The sequence below is a fragment of the Pteropus medius genome, unplaced genomic scaffold (assembly GCF_902729225.1).
Source record: "Pteropus medius unplaced genomic scaffold, Ma_sr-lr_union100, whole genome shotgun sequence".
NCBI lineage: Eukaryota > Metazoa > Chordata > Mammalia > Chiroptera > Pteropodidae > Pteropus > Pteropus medius.
Genome location: NW_024354502.1, coordinates 10,037,526 through 10,047,174, shown reverse-complemented (window position 1 = coordinate 10,047,174; position 9,649 = coordinate 10,037,526). Strand labels below are relative to the sequence as shown.

At 39.9% G+C, this 9,649-nt stretch overlaps 1 pseudogene; it reads left to right on the top strand.

The window, feature by feature from the left end:
• The first annotated feature begins 241 nt into the window (after positions 1-241).
• On the top strand, positions 242-359 carry LOC120595879 (uncharacterized; annotated as a pseudogene).
• Positions 360-9,649: the final 9,290 nt, after the last annotated feature.

The window sequence follows — 9,649 nt, the reverse complement described above, 5'->3', positions numbered from 1 at the left end:
ACATATGTCTATCATTCTTTCACAAAATATGCCACACATACTTCTTCCTCTACACTTCTGTCACTTTTCGATATATACTTAGAACACACACAGAGTTTCTCCATAAAGCTCAGCTTACATTCCTCCTCCTCTGCTTCTCTATTATTCATTTACTCATGTTTAGCCATTAAAATATGGGTACAACTACTAATACCAGTATTTCTTTTAGGAAAGCTATTATTTATTTAAAGAAAAATACTTTGTCTATGGCCATGACACCTTAAACAAGCCCGATCCCATCTGATCTCGGAAGCTAAGCAGGGTCAGGGCTGGCTAGTACTTGGATGGGAGACCACCAGGAAGACCAGGTGCTGTAGGTGTAAAAAATAAAAAGTAAAAAATAAAGGATTGTAAGTGACAAGGTCCTTGCAATCTGTGAGGTCAACCAAAGGTTGCTTCACCTAAAAAAAAAAGAAAAGAAAAATACTTCGATGAGTTGCATGGCAGTGGAAGATTAACCTCTCAGGGCCTGGGTTGGAACATAGAGAAAGAGACAAAATCTTACTTGCTCCGCAAATTCTACTTCCTTTGAGAAGCCTTTAGCATCCCCTCCCTCAAACTCGTCCTGTATTCTTCCCACATGCCCCAGTATACAACAGGTTGCCCTTGGCTAACATTCATCAACTGTATTGCAATGGCCAGTTGACTGTGCAATCACATGCCCCACTAGTCAGTGGGACAGGGGGTCTTTGAAGGCACGAACTGTATAATGATTACTACTGTTCCTGTAGTACCTGGTACATAGTAGGTGCTTAAAAAATGCTCTGTGAATGAATGAACAAAGGAACTCCACCAGGATAGACAACAGTTTTATGATTATACCTACTAGAATAATGAAGGATCGATAATTTCTTGATAACAACATAGTAACTTGAAAATAATAGTAGAGCTTGGAAAATTAGCTAACATACATCCTAAGATAGTTCATATGTCAGAAGAATATCGTATTACCAACCGAAGCCATGTCACAAAGGAGAGTTAATGACCTCAGTTGACATAGATAGGTCACGAAGACAAATTAACTTTGAATCATGGTAGTTGTTAGTGACTGGACTGGGACTGTCTATTAACTTGTACCTGGAGCAATAAGATACTAAAGATGCCACCAAGTCAGCCTTTAGCTACCAGAGGGATAATCAAATGTAGACTGTGTTCTGAACTTTAAGTGACACTAGAGCTCCACAGAGATCAGTTATAGTCAGGCAGAAAGTCAAAAGTACTGAGATAAATATTCCCTATCTCTCTAAGACTGTCATCAAAACAGCCAGAGTCCCAGTCCTGCTAGATGAATGTGATAATTATTTCTAATAGTCTATAAATAATAAAAGCAATCAATGTTAACTATTTCTTTTTTAATCTTAGATTAAGTTTATTAACCCTTACTCGACTTCAGGTTTTTCATGGCCTTCATTTATAAAATATTCATTCAGTCATCCATTTTTTGATCCAACGTGGATTGAGTGCTATTATGCACCAAGCACTAAGTGTTAGGTATATGATGGCAAACAACACATACTTGGTTTCTACCCTCACCAAGCTTATAATCTAGCAGGGAAAACAGACACTGAACAAGTAATTGAAAATGTGATGAATAATTCTGAAGGAGCAGTACAGACAGTTTGAAGAGTTTAGAGTAGTGTGATCTAACCTAACAATTATAATTTTTGAGAACGGAACAGGATGGAGTATCACTGGGAAACTCAATTGGTCCACCCCAGAGAAGCTGAGAGAAAGCTATGCTAACTAGATATTATTTTCCCATTCTAAAGTGTAAGGGTAAAAATAAAAAATAAAAAAAAAAATCTCACCCCCTTACTGATAATTTAGTCTCAGTATGTTTAGAAGATTGGGGACAACTGGGTCAACTATTAAAGCTCCAAACCCTTACTTAATGCCTGAAAAGAATTAAGATCCAATGTGATCATACGATAGGCCCCAGGATTGCAAAGCTCATAAACACCAGGGCAAAAACGCAAATCCAAGAGTTACGGCCTCTGCAGAGTACTCCCTGAATATTGCACCGCTGAGAGGGAAGGCCAGTTAGTCCCCTAACAATACCTTGGTTAATATTTATTTCATGATCAATGTTTTTTGGGGGGGCAGATTCTTTTGGTAGGAGAGTGGTCATAGTTTTAGGTTTTTAGAATTTGGGGAATGGAGGTAATGGACTTTGAAAAGAAGGAAAGGAAGGAAGCCCAATAGAAAGAAATAACCCTAATTCAGTCAGAGACACAAAAGGTGTCCCTCATTCCCCTTCCAGCTTCTCCGACCATTGGTGGCAAAGAGGGATGGCAGGAACAGGGAGTAGAAGATCTTAAGCTCCCTCATAATTTCTACCAGTCCTCTTCAGTATCCTTTAATATGGACATCTGAGTTTCTCAGTCTTTGGTCAAGTGTGAATAAATATAAGTTTGGAGTGATTTATCGTGTTTTAAGCTACAGTGTAAAATCTAAATAGAAATCTAGTCTTTGTCGCTCAAAGTATTTTTTTAAGACGAGTTCTCTAGCACTATTCCCTTACTCCACTGCACACTTCCAACCACATCACTTCTTCAGGATATCACTATTTGGAAATTCTGGAGCGCTCGAGCCTGCACCAGGGTTGAGCGTCAGCTCACTGGATGAACTGTGGCATCATTTACCTCATATTTTACACTGGTGGAGGCCTTCCTTTGACTGACCCAAGAAGTCACTGGTTGCTTTATTCTTTACTCTGGATGGCCCCCACTTATGACCCAGACTCTACTTCCCTCAACTAAAGAAAACAAAGCATTATCATCTTAAAGAAGACGTTTGTTTTGACGTGCTTAATATCAGAGGTGGTGTTCAGTACACCTGCAGTGGGGAAGTTTGGGGTCTTTTGTTCCTTGGTTTAATGGTTAACCTTTCCTTAATCTCTCTTCCTTCACTGGGCTTTAAATTTCTCCCTTTGATCATTTTGCTTCCCTTTTAGAGATAAGGAGCCAGCTTCTGCCCATCCACCCAATTCACCACCCCTTTCAGCAGTTTTCCTTTTGGCCCTCAGAGCAGCTCCTAAGGTATTGGCACCTCATCACCAATGTGCCCCCACCAGACTGTCACCATTACACTTGTCACCTTCCCGATTAACACTCTGACATTCATCCCCATTTCTAAGTACTTGTGAGGGCTTTGTTCCAGGGAGAGAGTTACACTTTTGTGAAATGTCTCCCCAAAGCGTACTTCACTGACCATCTTTCGCCACATTCCCTTCAACAGCAAGCACTGTGCCTCCCACGCAAAATCAGATGAGAAAATCATATGAAACCTCCACCTTAGGCACTCTGAGGAGCTAACTAAATTATTTCAGGCCATAGGGCACTATCCTGTACACAGAAGCAAAACTGTATACAAACCCCATCTATACCAACTACTACTTGGTTTTTTGTTTCCATGAAGTGTTTTCACAGAGGTTCTTTTAAAATCCCGTGAGGTAGGCAGGCCAGAGAAGAGAAGGAAGCTGAGACTCAGAACAATTCAGCCTTTCCCAAGTCAAACGCTATCCCTACAACAATTATTAAAGAACTGAAATATGGCAATGCCGACTGGTAAGCAGCTGCTGACTTGAGACTCCTGAGTGCCACACCTACCTGCGTCCCTGACTCCTCACCTGGAATCCTCCATTCTTTCCACATATCTGGCACTATAGGGTAGGCATCCTATGCTTTAGTCAACAGTTCTGATAGTCAACGCCTAGTACGTACCTGCTGTTAAAAGGCTCGTATCAACCTAGGACCACTTTAAAAATCATTTTCAGCTTTTTTTGGGGAGCAGGGTCACATAAGCTGTGTAAGTTTCAGCTGCAAATCTATGTGAATGAAAACGTCTCATTAGGAATTTTCAAAAAAGATCTTTTTTGCCCCCTGCTCCTACCAAGAGTCAAGGTTGGCACAGTCAAGTAAGGATGCCTAGGCCTTCTGATGTGTAAGATTTTGTTTCTTAAAAATACATCATTCTTTGGTGTCTAAATTTTACTTGAGAATTCGCCCTGCTATCTCCTGCTCTACATAGGCCCTCAGCTTTGTCTCTTGACCTCTACTAATATGTGCCTATTACAACTTGCTCCAGACCAGTGGTCCTCAACCTTTTTCACACCAGGGACCAGTGCTCCTATGAGAATCTAATGCCTGATGATCTGAGGTGGAGCTGAGGCAGTGATACTAGCACTGGGAAGCAGCTGCAAACACAGATGAAGATTTTCTTGCTCACCCACTACTCACCTCCTGCTGTGTGGCCTTGTTCCTAACAGGCCACAGACCAGTACCTGTCTGGCCCAGAGTTTGGGGACCCCTGCCCTAGACTACCAGTGATTAGAGCTGCTCGCAGGCAAATGTCAGATCTAGCACTTGCTTACACATCTGGACTTTAAACATTTCTGGCCACTGATTGTTTCCTTTACTCTACTGCTAGTTCAGCCATGCTTTTAATAAGATTTAATATTTAATCCAGCAATTTTTAGCTGTTCAATGCTGAGAAGGCGTTCTCCAAATAGCAGGTTCTCTGTAACGCCAGCAACAGAAGTCTCTGACCCAAAATTTGTCATTTTGTCCTTTACTGGCTGCCAACATGCCATATACAAATCTCAAGGAAAAAATGAACTTGCAAAATTGGCACAGAGAAGTGGAGTTTCATTTCATGATAGTGCGTAGAAACAGCCCCTGGGGCTGCATGGATGCATGGGAGGCTGTGAAGTCACTGAAATTGCTATCATCTGGAAAAGATGTGATCATCAGCCAGACACACGGGCTTAAGCAAAGGAAAGTTTACACATTTATTAACTAAGATTTTCTTTAGAAAGAGAGAGAGCTCTTTTTTTTTTTTTTAGAACAGCAGCTGTCATGGGAATGCTAGTAAAAGTACATTGCAGGAAGCGGGGACCGTGGTGGGACTCAAGCCAAAACACATTGGGAAGCACTAGTGTAAGAGGAAAATGCACTCATCTCATTTAGAGGAATGAGACAGTTAGATTTTCGCCTTTGTGCCAGGGAATACATGTTCTCCCAGAGCCAAAAGAGAGACATTCCCTCCAGCTCTGTCCAGAGTCACCTTTTCAGGCAGATTTATTCTCAGCCGAAGGGAGAGATCCAGCTCCAGTTGCAAAGTATTCTAATTTGCCTGCTTGCTAAGAGATTTGTTTGTTAAAGTAGAATTTCGTGCTCAAAAAAGTGGGAAAATCTAAAGATTGGGGTAAAGCAGCAATGTATAGAAAACGTCTCAATCAATAGGTATATATATGAAATATATGGGGAAAGACAAACAGCAAGTAATTATAGGAAGACAATTACGCCAAAAAATCGGGTGTAAAACAAATACCGCATTTGCATACTATTGCATGCTAAGATTCCTCTCAAGCAAAAAACAAGAACAAAACAAAACAAAACAAAAGGCCTATGAAGGTCAATTATAGAAAGAATTCTAGTGCATCAGAGATAAATTCACAGTAATTCATTTATCCAAAAATATTTGTTGAGCTACTGCTATGTGTCAGGCTTTGTTCTAACAAATTCATTAGTGAACAAAGCATAAGTTTTTATAGCTGGTAATATATTTTAATACCACTCTTTGTGAATTTTTCATTTTTAATTTTTTTCTTGCCCCCATACTTTCCTTCTTGAGTTTCTCAGAGTTTTCCCCTTCCCAATCCTGGATATATGTATGCCCCTGCGGATTTTGTGGGCAAGAATAGTTTCAGCAGGTTCTCAATCCACCAGTAACTAGATGGAGGAGGAAGGCCTCTAACCGGGATGCATGGCCTTTGTCCTGTGAGCTTACATTCTCCCAAAAAAGATGATTCAGGGTAACGATTCTGGCACATTATCTCATTAACCCTCCTGATACTAAATGAAGAAGGCAGTTGAAAAATAACACTCCATTTCACAAGAGAGAAATCTGGGGCATGGAGAGGTTAAACAACTTCTCTAAATCAAACAGCCAGCAATCGGGCCTGGGACGAGGACAGAGATCTTTAAAATTCACATCACATTTTCCATGCCTTACATTGCAATGACTTTAGATTAAGTTAAAAGAATTCTGGCAATAATCAAGGATATACAAAAAGGAAAATATAAATAATAAAGAGTTGTTATATCGCTAAAATTTGAATATTGTCAACACTAACTCAAGATATAGAAAATTACTCATCCACATAAAAATGTTTTACGAAATTTTCTTTAATTAGATAAAATTAGATAGGTAAGATTATATTTAGAAATGTTTACGTTCCAGATGCTCTTTTTCTAATGCTGATAATACAGCAACAAACAAAACTCTCAGAAAGTATTTCATAATATTATGTTGCTATCTGAGCTTTTAAAATCTAAACTTGGAAAATAAAATACATAAAGGAAAAAGCAGAGGGAAACACATTTGTAAATAACCTGGAAACATAAAGAAAAAAGATCAGGCCGAAACTGAATATCCAGCTGTGTAAACACATTTACATGCTTTTAAAAATCTCAGGTCGGTAGTATTCATAAGGCCTTCCCACTGCCAAATCATATACGTCACATTAACTCTTCTGTGCTTCCACATCCTTTCCACGCTGCATCAGTCTAAACTGTCTGTTTCAGATGGAACCACTCAGATTCCATGAATGTTTTTGTTTAATCAAGTGAAAACTGTAAACTGTTGTTCTTGGTCATACACTCTACTCTTAAATAAAAATAAGATTTTTGAAGATGAAAGACTGAGATGCAGGTGCTAAATATTTGCAAATACTTTCATGACTCCCAGAGAATTACAAGTGCAGAAGTTTCAGTTAGGAAAAGAGGTCTAAATTCCACTATTTGAAAGGAGAATGATTTTCTATCAAAAAAGTACGATGACTAGAATAGAGACTTCTCAGAAGCTTTCTTTAATGCACTGAAAGTCAGTAACTGATCTGGCCACATGTTGAAATTCTTCTTCCAGTTAAATGAAATTAATGGTAAGGAGAACCCACACAATGTGTGGCTCTGCGGTAAGGGTCGTTTTAAACCTTCATTTTCGACCTTCATAACAATGGTGACAATACTTATTTTGTTGAAACTGATTACAAGGCAAATTCACATCTGAGTTCTAACAGATACACTACTTTAATCAATCCAAAATCTCTCTCACCCTAACCCCCTACCTTGGTCAACAGGGAAGTGCCAGATGGATGTTAACCCATCAAATCCGGGGGGGAAAAAAAAAGTCTTATTTGTAAATTGTAACAACTTTATTTTGACATTAATTAGTTGGCTTAGAACTACACTACTGAGGCTTAAAAACAGCTGAAGTCAAAATATTCATTCACTACAACGTTGTTATTATCAAGCCTTTATTTTACCTGTTTAGGATGAAAGACTTCCCATCTCATGATCAACTGAATCCATGCTAGCATATTAAACAAATGGTCTCAATAAAAATAACCATTTCTTGAACAAGCAAAGGTAGGACTGTAAGATCTAACAAATAAAAATTCACAATGCTTAAATTTGGATTTCAAAAAACAATGAATAATTTTTTAGTATAAGTACGTCCCATGCAACATTTGGAACATATTATTATGTCCCAAATATTATTTTTTGTTTAAAATAAAAATATTATTTTTTGTTTACTGGAAATTCAAATTTAAGTATATGTACTGTATTTTATCTGACAATCCTGCATGAAGTCATCGCAGTAATCAGGACTTTTTCAGCCATAAAAAATGTGAAATATTTGGCTGAATCTATTCATCCTCAAATGGTACTTTCTTAAATTGACCAAAACTCAACTTGCTTCCTTGTCATTTTTAGATTTGTGATCACAGTGGAGTGTAGAATGATTAGGTGAATGAACTTTTGGAAAAGTACAGTGAATACCTTTTTAAAATTAAATTTTAAAATCAAAGGTGAAACAATATTTCTTCTAAACCGTTAAGCCTTTTTAAATTGCACCTTTAAAGCTAATTTTAAGACATTATTTTACAAAAAAGATAGTGTTAACGAAATCTATTCCTCTTCTCCAGGCATAAAAAGTATTTATAAAAATTTTTGAAAAAAAATAAGGAAAAGACGACAAGAATCTTTGTAACGTGGTGGTATTGATCAAATAAGACGTAAAAGGTTAAGCCAGATCTAAGGGATGGTTATTGAAAACAAGGTTAGCTGCATTTATTTACCTACATACAAGATTTCGCCATGTAATATATACAGTTGATCCTTGAACAATGCAAGCGGTAGGGGTGCCAATCCTCCCACACAGTTGAAAACCCGCTTTTAACTCCCTAAAACTTAACTACAGTTGGCTCTTCCAATGGAGGATTCAACCATTCCCAAGGCTGGAATCCACACTTGGGAAACAGAGGCTGGAAACGCAAAAGCGCGGGTTTTGATTTGCGGTTGGTTGAATTCCTAGATGCAAAACCCTCAGAGAGGAAGGGCTGACTATATTTACTGGAAAAAAATTCATGTGGTAGTGGACCCAAACAGTGAAACTTCATATTGTCCAGGGTCAACTGTATTTAAACATACAAGCATCAGATTTGAAATACCCGGGTTTTTTTTTTTTTTTTTTAAAGATGTATCACGCGTTGCTACGTGAGCTTCGGTTTCACCCCACCCAGAGTCCAGCAAAGCTGAGCATTATACAGACAGCTGGGAACAAGAAAGGGGGCCAGGGGCTACCAGTATCACTCACACAGAGGGAGCAGCCGCGGGTCCTTTACCCTCTCAGCAGAAAACTCCAGCTGCTTTCACCACGGAAGAAACCAACGTGCCTGTATGGGTGCCAAGGACTGCCTGCAGAATTCATCCATTCTGCCCCACAGGTTTTCACATTCACAGACACCAGCCACCTGGATTTCTTCTACTTCCACACACAGCCTGGGATCCACATTGCAGCCATCCTCGGGCCTCCGCGGCTGTGCAGGTGCCAGACACTAGGCTTGACTCCCGCGGCTGACCCCTACCATCATGCGCATGCTCAGGGCTGGCCCCATCGGCTGTGCGCCTGAACGCCCTCGCTTGTCCACCTCCTGACATGGTCCTTCACAGCAGTGTCTGTGTGGCTGCAGCTTCACGAGTGCACGCCGATAGCCAAGACTTCCACAGCTGCTTGTGGGCCCCGCTCCAGCCCTGTCTCCTATCATCACTGGGCCTACATCACTGGGATCACCTGCAGCTAGCACCTCCCGCCGTGCACCTGCATCCTGTCAAGTGAGCCCTGTCAACAGACTCCAAGGTCATGCACATGCCCATGGTGAGACCCTGTGGCCACAGGAGTGCACCCTCACAGCCAGAGGCCCCACAGCTGCTAGAATAACTACACTTGGCCCTGAGCCTTGCTGCTGGCCCTGGCCTTTGCCACTACATATATATCTGCAACTGGCCCCTGCCATTACATAAGTACCTGCGGGTGACTTTCACAGCTAAGTGTGTGCATACCGTCTGCTCCAGCCCATGATCAAGTGGGATTTATCTCTGAAATGCAAGGATTTTTCAACATCTACAAATCAATAGATATGATACACCACATTAATAGAATGAAAGATGAAAATTACATAACTATCTCAGATGCAGAAAAGACATTTGATAAAATTCGACATCCTTTCAAGAAAAAAACTCTCAACAAATTGGGTATAGAAGGA